Here is a 13,381-nt window from a genome sequence, read left to right on the forward strand (position 1 = left end):
GAACAGGGAAACTTCATGGACCATGATTTCCATAGTCTCTGCAAGACTGTTAGAAAACTCATGCTGCCATTAACGACCATTACCCAGAAGTGGTCTGAAGGGGGAGTGGTTTGGAAGAAATATTATTTATTCTGGAAGAAATATTGTTTTCCTTGTTCTACTAGGACTGAGGAACTTGTAGTATTAGGCAAATGTCTTATCTAATTGCTCCAGTGAGATTTTTTTTCCCCTGGAGAAAGTGGACACTCACACCTTAATGAACACAATAGATTGTCTATATTTTTTTCTTCCATTTATAAAGATTATATCAGTAAGCTTTGCAATACTGCACTAACAATTGACAGATAAAAGAAATTGTTAGTCAGATGTCCATAATCCAGATTTTTAGTTCTTTTTTTTTCCTTTGTCTTGCCTGTTCTTAAGGAAATGCACTTCAAATAAGTACTTTCACTAAAGCATGACCTAGAACCTGGGAAAAAGAATAAATGTCAGTAATCAGTTCTACTGTTGGTTAAGAGAATGAGATGGCAATAGTTTGAAAGGAGATTTCCTCCATCACAGTTATTGTGGTCACCACCGCCATCCCCAACACCACCACCACCGTCACCATCACCATCACTACAACCACCACTGCTGCCATCACCATCATCACCACCACCTCCACTGCCAGCAGCATCAGCATCACTACTACCATCTCTATCACCATCATCATCATCATTACTACCACTATCACCATTGTTAACATTATCAACCACTACCATGTACTAGAAACCATGTTGGGTGCTTTTTTTGCACTATTTTAATAAGCCTTATCTTTCATATGAAGTAGGACCTTTGCTTACTATGCTCCTCTCTGCCTCTTCCTGGTTAACACAGACCTGTCTTTCAGACAACACTTCCCTCAAGGAGACTCTCTGATCCTGTGTCCTTCTGTGCCCCTTTACCTATCTCTATTACTAAACTGCTAATACTGGGAGGGCAGGGGTGTTATCACTTTTTGTTCACCAGACAGTGTGTAGCATATAGCTAGGGAGCCAAGATTCCATTCCAGTACTTTTCTGGCACTGGAGATTTAACCACAGCTATTCTACTTTCCTTGCTTCTTTCTCTGCCTTCTTGGTCCTCTTCTTCATCACATCACAATAGCTCCACATTTAAACTGAGTTCAGTTCCAGATAACACACACAAAGCACCAAGGGCTAACTATTATTACTAAGATTATCATCCTGCCCACTTCCAGTCTGTGGGTAAGGTTATGTCATGTCAGATGTGTAGTTGTGGCATTTGGATTAGCCAGGGCCCCTGCCAATGGAACTGGTAATTTAAGACTAACAATACTGATCCAGAGAGGAAAGAACAATATGGAGAATTGAATGAAATTTGTTAAACTAATAGTTTATATTGGCTATAGAAAAGGAAAAAGACCAAAAACCAATTATACAAATAGTATTGGTGGAGTGAGGATTCTGGTTAGAGGGAGCTTCAACCAATGAGGAAAACTGGGGAGCTGTTTGAATGGTTGTAAGTAGAGGCATAATGAAATTTTGAATACACTGCCCTCAAAACTGAGAAAGGTTGAGGGTAGTGAATGGGAGAAATATAGAGTACCTAGAAAAAATTCTGCAAGTAGATGGTAGGTATTAGTAAAAATATCAAGTGTGATGGGAATTCACTGCAAACACAGTGATTGATCCAAATGGTAGATGACAAGGATAATTATTGGCTAAAATGATGATGATGAATTAAGATAAAGCATGTTTGCCTCATGTTTGTTTCTTTTTCTTTTTTGTTTTCTTTCTTTCTTTTTTTATTAGTGTTTTCAAGGGCAGTTTGGATGGAAACTGGAAACATTGACGATACTATAACTCTCAAATTAAAAACTGAAAAGGAAAGCTATAAGAAGGATCAAATACCCTCTTAAATGTATTAAAATCATTATAACATGACAAACTCTGCACTTACAAAGTCAAATTGTGAGGAATAAATGAGAAAATTTTATATATCTATGTACATGTTGCAAAACAGAGAAAAATCAACATATCCTAGAAATTGGTGCTATAATTGCAGGTTTAATTTTACCAGTGGTTATATTTCTCATAGTTTCCTGTGTTGGAGTTGATGGCATGGGAATGAATGACCACAGAATTAGTAATTATCCTATAATTTAAAAAGCGTGGTCAAATTTGTTTCTGTTAGCATTAAGTTTTCCACTTGCATAAAAACTTACTACACAAAAGATTTGGGGAAAATGGATCAATCTTATGTTTCCTTGTGTTAGAAGCTGGTGGAGATAATGATATCATTAAAATCACTATCTTTATGAAAAAAAGAAGAGTGATGGCTCATTTATATCTCTATACTACACTCATTAAATTCTACTCTTGAGATCTGGGGAGAATACAATAAAAAGTTTTTGAATTTTAATTTTGCACAGTAAAACTGATTCAGATTATTCTGGCCATTCTGTTTATTGATAGCACAGAATGGTTTAAAATAAAAAGATGAAAGTCCCCATATAATATTCCACCCACAGTAAACTCATGCTCCCATATAGTTACATAACTTTCCCTTGATTCGAATTCCTCAGAGCAGGAAAATTGCAGTTATTTCCTTATACCTATGATTTTGCCAAGTGCAGAGAAGGTACCCAATGAGAATTTGTTGATGAGGATGGATACACCCATGTGTGTTGAAATTAAAATTTTGGAGCACTGATTTAATGGCTAACTACCTGAGAAGGAATGTAAGTAAGGAGACCTGGATTCACTATCACAGAGAGTAGTCACTATGTCATTTCATTTTCTCACTTAGATGTGCCCTGGTTTCCTAAAAGCAAATGACAGTGGATGTGGCTGGTGTTGGAGAAGCAGGAAAGTGAGGTGCTTTTCTAGAACTTTTATCACTTCATCTCTCTGGTCCTGAGACTCCTTGCCTGGAACATGTCAATTCTTATTGCCTGTCAGTGATGGTAGGTAGGTGGTGATGCGCTCTGTCTTCCAGAGAAACTTGGAGGTGCACAGTCAGTGCCTGGATGGAACAGCTGCGGCAAAGTGCGTGCATCTTCTTCCTGCCTGCTAGACCTAGAAAGAAAAGGGAGGACAGAGGCTCTGAGATGTTTGAGAAGCCAAACACCTAGAAGGACAAGGAGCTTAGTGAGAAGTTCACTGCCTTCACTACAAGGAAGGCAGGGACACCTCATTCTTTAATTTTTAGAAGGAAGACCAGCCCCTCAAAGGATAGACTTAACCACTATGAACACAACTAGTTCTTTAGGTATTGGAGTAATTATCCCTTTTGAACTTGAAAGTAATAAAGAATTATTCTTTTAATTCCAAAAATAACACATGGTAACTGCAAGTATTTCACACAAAGAAATTGTAAAGAAGATAAAAATCACTTGGAATCGACCTGAAATTATAACATTTAATCTTTTGGAATTAGCTCTTTTTTTTTACATGAATAAATTAATAAATACTTAAAAGTAAATGGGATAGGGGATCCCTGGTGGCTCAGCGGTTTAGTGGCTGCCTTTGGCCCAGGGCATGATCCTGGGGTCCTGGGATCGAGTCCCACATCAGGTTCCCTGCAAGGAGCCTGCTTCTCCCTCTGCCTGTGTCTCTGCGTCTCTCTCTCTCTCTCTCTCTCTCTCTCTCTGTGTGTGTGTGTCTCTAATGAATGAATGAATGAATAAATAAATAACATCTTTTTAAAAAAGTAAATGGAATCATAAAGTACATATTGTTTATAACCATATTTTTCCTTCTTTATATATTGTGATCACTATCCCATATCCTTAAATGATTCTTAATGACTGTGCTGTACAGCTATGTTTGTCTAAACCCTATTTTTGACTATCTGGGTTATTTACAATTTAAGAATGAAAAATGTTGCAAGGGATAAATCCCCTTGTCAATAAATCCTATGTACCTTTCTGAGTATTTCCTTATGGTACCTTTTCTACAGTAATCATTTAAAAAATTATAATCAGATAGAAAGCACTTTTTAAAAATATTTAATAAGAAACTAAGTAGCTGGGGCACCTGGGTGGCTCAGCAGTCGAACATCTGCCTTTGGCTAGGTCGTGATCCTGGGGTCCTGGGATTAAGTCTTTCATCGGGCTCCTCTGCTTCTCCTTCTGCCTATCTTTGTGCTTCTCTCTCTGTGTCTCTCATGAATAAATAAAATCTTAAAAAAAGAAACTAAGCTTAATGAAAAAATAAAATGTTCCTGTTGTTATATATAAATATATATTATATCTATCTATCAATCAATCAATCAATCAATCTATCTATATCTATGTTTAAAAGATTATTTTCACAAATGCCGTTGACCACACACATGCATATACGGACACACAGTAGAAAAGCTCAATAAAATTAAGAACATTGCAGGCCTTTCTTAAAAGCATTGGTGGCAAAACCTCCCACCCTTAACTCTCCTGTGCAGTCACCAGTGAATTGTGACCAGGCAAATCTGAGACAGAACACCTTATTTAAAAAGCATCACCTGAAAAAAAAAAAAAAAAAGCATCACCTGGGGTTAGGTTGCCCTGGAGAGTGGTGGATTTGTGAGAAGGAGAATAATGAAGTGAAGTCCAATTTGATAAAATTTCCCATTCCTTACTTCACTTTTTTTTGGTCTCGGGGCAAGAAAGGAGAAGAACAATTTCCAGAACTGATTTACTGAGATTTTCCACAGCCTGGCATTTTGCTCATTTGCCCTCAGCCTGGCACTATTACAGCTCTATTCTTTTAATTTCTTGGTCCCTGTCTTTCACTTAGGATGGAAACAGGGATCTCAAAGTGTGTTCTTGCATTGCCTCTGAAAAGGTTTTGCAGTTTTCAAAAGAAGTTTAGCAAATCACTAGATATTAAATTCTACCCATGTCATTACTCACGTGCACCATTGAAGAGCTTTAAAACTAGAAGTGAGGAAGCAGATTTTATTTTGCTAACTGGTAAACCTGCCACAAGCTTTGAGCAAACTCTTGGGGAGAACCTGTCCCCATGTGACTGCTTCCCAAGCCATCCTGATGTGGCCACACTGGGGCAGCAGGATGGGGACCTAGAATAGTGGCAAGGGGAAGAGATGGGATGACAGGAACCCAAAACTGAAAAGGGGGAGGCTCACTCCAGAAGAATGTCAGTGCTGGGCTAGAATAGTGAGCCCTTTGGCATACCCATGCTCCGCTAACATCAGGACTATACATAGGCCAGCATAGGGTAAAAACCAGGATGGCGGTGATGTCGGTAAAATGTTGTATCTTGGCTCTTCAGTCATTTTCTACCTTTATCCTCCCGTGGTGGCTTTATTTTACTCACAAGCTCAATTTTTTATATTTCTGCACTATCTAGACTTTTCTCTCCAGAAAGAATCTGATAAGTTTTTTTACCCCCATGCCTTAGCAGAAGGCAAGTGTTGGTAAACTGGAGTAGGAGGCAAGGATGAGGCATCTGCCTTGCATCTGGAATTCTGCAGTCAAACAAGACTCCCTTTCTTCTTGTAAGGAAAGTAATGATGGCTCTTTTTACTTCTACCATCCATGCAGAATGATAGGCTGTTGGTGAATATGGAATAGGGGTGGAGTAGGTGAATGGTAATTTCAAATTATAAGTCATAATACTTAAAAAATGAATCTCTTGCTCCACATCAGCATTTTCTGTGCATGTCCATTTGAAGCAAGAATAGAAGTGATATAATAACAAAGATCCAAGTTGATCAGCAGATATAATGACTCTTTTCTCCCCCTCTCTTCTGGGTATCCTTGAACTCTGATTCTTTGGACAGTCTTGCTCATTTGTTTGGCATGGTATAAAGACCCACCCTGGAACTCACATTCAACTGTTGCTGCTGCCTGGTTCTGTGATTTTTAATACACCTCCTGCTTAAGTTTTTCAAAGTCACTACTAGGGTCATTCCAAAATGTTAATAGCATGCACCTTCCATTGGCTAAAAAGCAATATCCTTGAAGCATACATTAATTCATAGGTAATGGAACTGTATATTAAGTTTTTTTCTAATCAGTTTCAGCAGAGTTGCCGTGAACTGCAGCTCAATAAGCAAAGGAGATTAGTAAATCTGAAGTGATGGAGAGCTAATTTATTGAACTTCTTAAAACCTGCCATTCCAGGTTTGTTGCAAGGGTGCTGGGTAGAAAAGTTCAGGAAGGGGAAGCAGCCAGAAGTTCAGTATGCAGCACTGACATGAGCCAGGCACAGGAAGCTGGTGAGACCCATCTGATCTGTGCAGGTGTGGCCCATGCCCAGATGAGGAGGTTCCCTGGGGTGTTCCTTCTGAAGATAGAGGATGGCCAGATTAGAGTCTAGAGGTAAGAATCCCAACAAGGTGACTTATTTTGATGTATCAAGTCCCAAGAAACCTGGACTTTTACAAACTCATTTCTTCATATTCAGATTTTATATAGTTTGTCTGAACGGCTGTGAGGAAATGAAAAGAATTAACTCTAAGATGGGGACTCTGTCAGTCTTTGAGTTACTGTCATTGAAACTTCAGCCATGTAAGAGGAATGTGTTTCTCTCGTGTGTTGTAGCCTAGCATTAGCTGTGTGGCACCTACCTCTGCACTCCTGGCCAGGCATGCCCTATCTATTTGGATATCAAGTCAGTCTGAAATTCATCTCTATTGATCATTCCACAGTGAAGTGAATTATTTCCATGATTTTGAAGTCAGGATTTATGTGGGTTCAATTGAGGTCAACCTAGAGTTGCTGAAAAGTGGGAGGGTTTCTTTTTCTTTAGGCTGAGGAGTGATTTTCAAATGCTCATTAGCAGTAGAATCTTCTGAAGAAACAATTTTATACAGAATCCCAGTATTAAAAAAAAAGATAAAAGTGTATATTCTCTGCTACCCCTGGAGTTCAACCATGAAACTTTACCCTAAGACAGCGTGAAGCCTTCTTGGGGTGAGATACACTAACCAACGTGGAAAATTCCTCTCCAAATATGTACGTGAGCAGAACCTGCCTGCGCTAAGTGGTAGCACATGGAAAGAACCTGGCAACATTGAAGGATGTCATAGGGAGCAACTCTTTGAAAGTCATTTTTGTGTTTACTGTAAGGATGTTGTTAAGGATGTGGTTGATGACATCCCACAGTATTTCCTTTGTGAAGATCTGCTGAAGAAATTTTTCTCTTCCCTCAGGACTGCGATTAACCACATTTCTCCTGAGCAACTCGGTAGTTTACGTATTATAGGTACCATAAATTGTGGCCTATCTGTATGCACACCTATAGGGTAAGGGTCTCAAATGTTACTGCACACTTGAATCATTTGGGGAGCTTTTTAAGTGCAAATTCCCAGGATCATCCCCCCATTTGCATTGGAAACTCAAGAAGGACACTTTTTAAAATTTTCTGAGTGATTCTAATGTGAAACTAGGGTTTGAGAACCAGTGCTGTGAGTCCTTTTGGCATATATTATTGGTTTTTTCCTTTTGCTATCCAATTGCCCAATTTGTTTGTTCCTTACATCTCTTCTTTGAAAGTGAATGGATGTGCACACACACACACGTATGCATTAGTTGATGATGATTAAATAAATGAATTTAGGAATAGTTATTATTTTCTTTTAGACTGAAATTCACTTATTCTTTCCATATCCCCCTATAGTACACATGCTAGTTTGGGTTCTCCAAGAAGCAGACCAAGATGGGATTAAATGTGTAATAAATTTATCTAGGGAGATGCATGGGAGGGAAAAAATGCAGAGGGAGCTGGGAAGACAGGGAGAGCCATAAATGTTGGCTGTAGTCCTGATCTTTGAAGAAAGAAAGGAGAAAAGGGTGGGGAAGAGTCTCACTTGATGGTGCAGTTCTGGGTACATTTGGCAAGGCCCATAAGGAGCCCTTGAACCCAAGTCACTAGTCAGAGGAGCTGAAGGCTTTCAGGGATACGTCAAACTTAGCATCTTGTAATGCTAAGCCATAGCCTGGGAGCATCCAAAGGAAGGGTGGCCTTGTGCTAATGGGATAGTGGAGTCCTAAGCATAGCACCTGGACCCATAGGTCAACTCAGCTTCCTGTAGTTGGAGATCTGGGAGACATATTTTTATGGTGGCCACAGCACCTCATTGAATTCCTTTCCCACTCTAATTCTTCCCATCATTTGGACTAAGAAATAGCAAAGAGGGGCACATCAGTGGATCAGTTGGTTGAGTCCCCAACTCTTGATTTCAGCTTAGGTCATGATCTTGGAGTCATAAGATTAAGCCCCCTCTTGAGCTCTGCACTGGATATGAGCCTGCTTGTGATTTTCTCTCCCTCCTTCTCTGCCCCTTCCCCACTTCACATGCACACACGCATACTCACTTTCTCTAACAACAACAAAAAGAAAATAGTAAAGGATTACAATGGATGAGGATGTATCACAGAAGGATGAAAGAAAGCATCGGAGCCATGAAAGTGACAAATGAGGATGCATGAAGGTGGCTGCAGGGGGCAGAGTCCTGGTCTAGCAACAGAGCAAACTGAAGCAAGCCAGGTGGGGGCAGAAATGACAACCGAGAGAGAGTGATGCTTCCAGAATGAACAACTTGGGCAAGCAGTGAAAAGGACTGTGCCAGTTAGACCTCTGAAGAAGCCATCGGATTACTAAATGGATGTCACCTGTACATAAGAAATGGAGACCGAATTCAACCGGGGGCGGGAGGGCAACCTCACACCCATTTCTTCTGCAAAGCACATTTTGAGAGGCACCATTTCTTTAAGTTAGTTGTTTTGCTTCTTGGTTTCAATCATAATCACTTAGGAAGCATAAATATACTAATGACTGAGACCCTATTGGAATAATTAAATCAGGATTATTTTAGGGCAAGTGCAGACATCTGGATATCAGTAGTTTTAAAAGCCCCTCAGGTGATGGTTTAGCTCAGATTTAGCTGCGTTGGCAAGTGGATCCAAAAACTATTAATGGTTTTTGCAAAGGGTCCATGAATAAAATGTACATTTATTCATATAAATATCTGAGAATAATTTGAGGATCCGGCATTGTATAAGGTGCTTCAAAGTGCTAAGGTTTAACATTTAAATAGTCCATGAAAATCATATTTTCAGCCTGACTCTCCCTGTTTGCATCAAAGACCATAATAAAAAAACATTATCTGCTCTATCACACCAAAATTATGGAAAGAACCACTTTCTGTTCTTTTCTTACATTCTTCTGAAAGCAGGGCAAAAATGGATTTTCATTTCTTAACAGGCCAAAGCAGATATGAAACAAGGACATATAGGTCTACTGCATGGGCAACACCTTCATGATAGTTCGTCTCAACAATTATTTATTACATATTTACCCTGTGCCTGGTGCAGTGCAGGGCACTTGAGTAGATCTCAACTTGGCCACAGGACCCAGCCAAAATGAGAATGGGAGGGCCTGGAGGTGTAGTTCTAACAAAGGCTGAGAACTTCCTAGTGGAAATGGGAACACCATCTGGATACAAATGAACCACCTGGATGGTAGTCCAACATTGACTAAAGAACCGATGGTAATAGTGTAGTAGTTTCATCTTCAGGGCAAATCATTGATCATTAATTAAGAGCCAACACTGTGCAGGATACTTCAACTGACTTCATAGGAAAACTCTGGGAATTTGTTTTGTCTGTCTTTTAGGAGTTCCCTGGTGCTGACAGAGAGAGTTAAGTCTCATTTTCCCTGAAAAGTCCGTATGGTAAGCAGAATAATACCCCCCACCCAAGGATGTCCTAATTCCAAAACCTATGAATATGTTGCGTTACATAGCAATTGGGACTTTGCAGGGGAGATTAAGTTAAAGACTGTGAGATGGAGATTATGAAGGTAGGTCCAGTCTAATCACACGTGTCCCTAAAAAAGGCAAACTTTTCCCAGCTGTAGTCAGACAGAGAGATGGCAGTGTGACCTGCCGTTGTTGGCTTTGAAGATGAAGAAGCCATCCTATTCAGGCAGTTCCTGGAAACTAAAAAGGCAAGTAAAAGGATTCTTCACTAGAGTTTCCAGAAATGAAAATGGTCCTGCTGACACCTATTTGGTCCAACAAGACCCACATTGAATTCTGACCTATGAAACTGTAAGATAACAAATTTGCATTGTTAAAAGCCACCGCATTTCTGGTAATTTGTTATAGCAGCCATAGGAAACTAGAATAGTACTTGAGTGATCTCAAATCCATTTGTGGAAAGAAGAGTCAGAATGCTTAACTTTATTGGTTTTTATTTTTAAACTTTTATTTTGACGTAATTTTGGACTTACAAAGAGTTGCCAATAGGGATCCCTGGGTGGCGCAGCGGTTTGGCGCCTGCCTTTGGCCCAGGGCGCGATCCTGGAGACCCGGGATCGAATCCCACATCGGGCTCCCGGTGCATGGAGCCTGCTTCTCCCTCTGCCTGTGTCTCTGCCTCTCTCTCTCTCTCTCTGTGACTATCATAAATAAATAAAAAATTGAAAAAAATATGCAAAGAGTTGCCAATAGAACAGTTTCCATATCCCCTTTACTCAGCTTTCCATGATGTGAACATAGTAAACATAAAATAGTAGAATGATCAGGGTTAAGAAATTAATATTGGTGTAATGCTATTAAGTAAACTATTGATTTTATATGGATTTTACCAGTTTTTCTACCAAAGTCCTTTTTTTTTCTATTCTAGATTCCCACTTTGCATTTAGTTGTCCTGTGTCCTTGGTGTCTTCCAATCTATGACAGTTTCTCAGACTTTCCTTGTCTTTCATGCCTGTTGAGTTTCTTTAATATGGGTTTGTCCAATGTTTTCTTATGATTAAATTGAAGTTATATATTATTGTAAAGAAAACCGCAGAGATGTGCCTTCCTCAGGCCATCATATCAAGGATACAGGATGTTGATTTATCTTATTACTGGTGATGCTAAGCTTGATCACTTGGCTATAGGCCTTTTTACCATAGTTTCATCTTTCACTTAAAAATATATTTTAGGAGAGGTACTTTAAGACTATATAAATATTTGGTTTCTCCTTAAACATTTGCCCACTAATTTTATTATCCATCCATGATTATTCCCAGCAGCAATTACTATTCAGATATGATCATGGAGACTTTATAGTTCCCTTATTCCTTCCACATTTATTAGTGGGAGTTCTGTAAGGAAGTGTTGTCTCTTCTTTACCTTTTATTTGTTTATTTATGAACTCAAGGATATTTATTTAGTCCTTTGGGTTATGATCCAATCCTATTGTTAATTATTTTGTTGCTAAAATTGTTTCAGAGTTGGGCATTAGGAACTCTTTTCAAGTAGGCTCCTGTGCCCTTTCAATGTGCCTTTATTGTATTTTCTTTTTCTTGTTTTTTTTTTTTTGTTTTTTTTTTTTAGTACAGCTCACCTTGACTTTTCCCTCCCCCAGGAAACAACCAAGATCTGGGCACTAGGCGTGCTTATTGCTACTGGAGTGTCATTACTTCTAAGCCCTCATTGCAGACAAAGCTAGAGATATGAATATGTAAAGTAACACATGCACATATACACATTTATATATACTCTGTGTGTGTGTATTTTAAATCAGTTCATACTGTTTTCTCTAACTCCAATCCTGCATCATATGGTTTGTTTTAACTTCCTCCCTTTTCTTATTTAGAATTTATGTTTCCAACTGTGAGAAACCAGGCTATAAATATATTTACTTACTTTATGTTTTTAAGACAAGTATATTTTACTTGCAAATCTCCCTCCTCCATTGACCATATCACTGACCATTCCAGGCTGTCAGTTGCCTTGGTTGGGTTCTAGGTGGAATGTTGGGGTGTTCCCAAGGTTTTGTTGTGGCTGGTGGTTCCATGGTTACTGGGCAGAACCCAGTGGTAGATCCATGCTATGGAGGAGCTGTTATCTTCTACAAAGTTTGGATTTGGGCTGATTCTTGGGAAGCTGGGCAAGGTGGTGGAGAAAATGCTGCCCAATTATCTGAGTCCACAACTGGCTTTCCACAACATCCAGTGGGAAATAGTGATGTGTCCACTTGTCATCACCTTATTGGTGGGTCTCTTATTTCTATTCAGACTTGTTCAGTCTGTTAGAAGCTGGCTTTATGTAAGACATGAAAAGCAGCTTTCAAAAATGCTGGTTACATGGATTAGAGAGAAAGTCCAACTAGTTGACAAGCTGAGGGCTACTAAAGAGGATACTGGGGTTAAACCCTTTTCAGAGAATACCAGGCTAGAGAAAGAGTCTTTAAATATAACTAGCCTTATGGACACTTACAGAAAGGTCAAGAGAACCAACTCATTGTTGATGGAAGAATTAACTTCTCTGATTCAAGAGCTGAAAGAAGAGAAATCCAAATGCTCAAAACAAGATGAAGAGATGGTGGAGATATTTAAAATGCCTGAGGCCCCAAAAGACATCATGAGACTCACTACGTCACAAGGAGCTTTTCCAAACTTGCCAGAAGGTCCCTTCCCCAAGAGTGGCCCTAGGTTTTGAGGTGTTGTGCCTTCCAGAGCTGAACTCCATTAGAAGGTTGTTGAGGCCTGCAGATCCAGGAGAGCCCCCCTCTCATACGTAGTTCCTCTACCTTCACGTGCCAGATGCAACAGTGGGTTGTTTCATGGTTCATTTCTCCAAATCTAAAGAATATTGGACTTCCTGGACCAAAACACAAAATAAAGGACTTTCTCCTCAGGCAAAGTTATCAAGAGTATTTATCAAGTATCTTCCAGCTCATTAGCAGTGAAAAAAAGACTATACTTATAAAACTAATCTTTTACTCAAATTAAACCTTCATCAAAAAAAAAAAATTAAAAAAAAAACCTTCATCAAACTACATTTCCTAAGATAATCTTTAGTTAATATCATTTCTGTGTTAATCTTATAAGTGAACTCTTTATATTTTATTCTTTATATAAATATTTTAATTATAAATATTCCAATTATAATTTGGAAATATATGCCATGTTAGTTGTCAACAATATATTTTTTCTAGAGTTTCATTATATGTTTATTCATTAGTTCAACCCTATTATGTATATAAAATAGTTTCAGAGTTGTGAACCCATATCCCTGTGAGGAACAAATTTACCAATACACTGTTTGTGGCAGTTCTTCTTGTATTTAGCCTTACAGTATCCAGTCAAAACACTGTTTTCCAAAGATGCTTAGGTCATCTGTTTTCTTCCCTACTGCTTAATTTTCTAACCATTTTTGCAACTTTTCTATTATTTCAAAATATAATATGACATGCAATTCAGTCACTTTCATGTTCTCAACTTAAAAACATCCCTTTTGAGCAGACTAGTGATTTGGAATCTGCTCCAACTTTGTCTTAGAGACTGAGTTTGGAAATCTTGGGCTCTAATACTTTGGGATGCAATGTTTTTATTCTGGGGAAGGTGATAATTCTGTAAAATAAATTCAATAAATC

General features: G+C 38.8%; 1 long non-coding RNA gene across 1 annotated transcript; it reads right to left on the reverse strand.

The window, feature by feature from the left end:
• Positions 1–1,483: 1,483 nt before the first annotated feature.
• On the reverse strand, positions 1,484–11,999 carry LOC144288003 (uncharacterized). The gene is made up of 3 exons (XR_013355929.1): positions 11,650–11,999; positions 10,245–10,412; positions 1,484–3,080 (listed from the first exon to the last, which is right to left on the reverse strand). It is a non-coding gene; the product is annotated as an uncharacterized LOC144288003 (long non-coding RNA).
• Between the last annotated feature and the right edge of the window lie 1,382 nt (positions 12,000–13,381).

This window comes from Canis aureus, chromosome 17 (assembly GCF_053574225.1).
Source record: "Canis aureus isolate CA01 chromosome 17, VMU_Caureus_v.1.0, whole genome shotgun sequence".
Taxonomy (NCBI): Eukaryota; Metazoa; Chordata; class Mammalia; order Carnivora; family Canidae; genus Canis; species Canis aureus.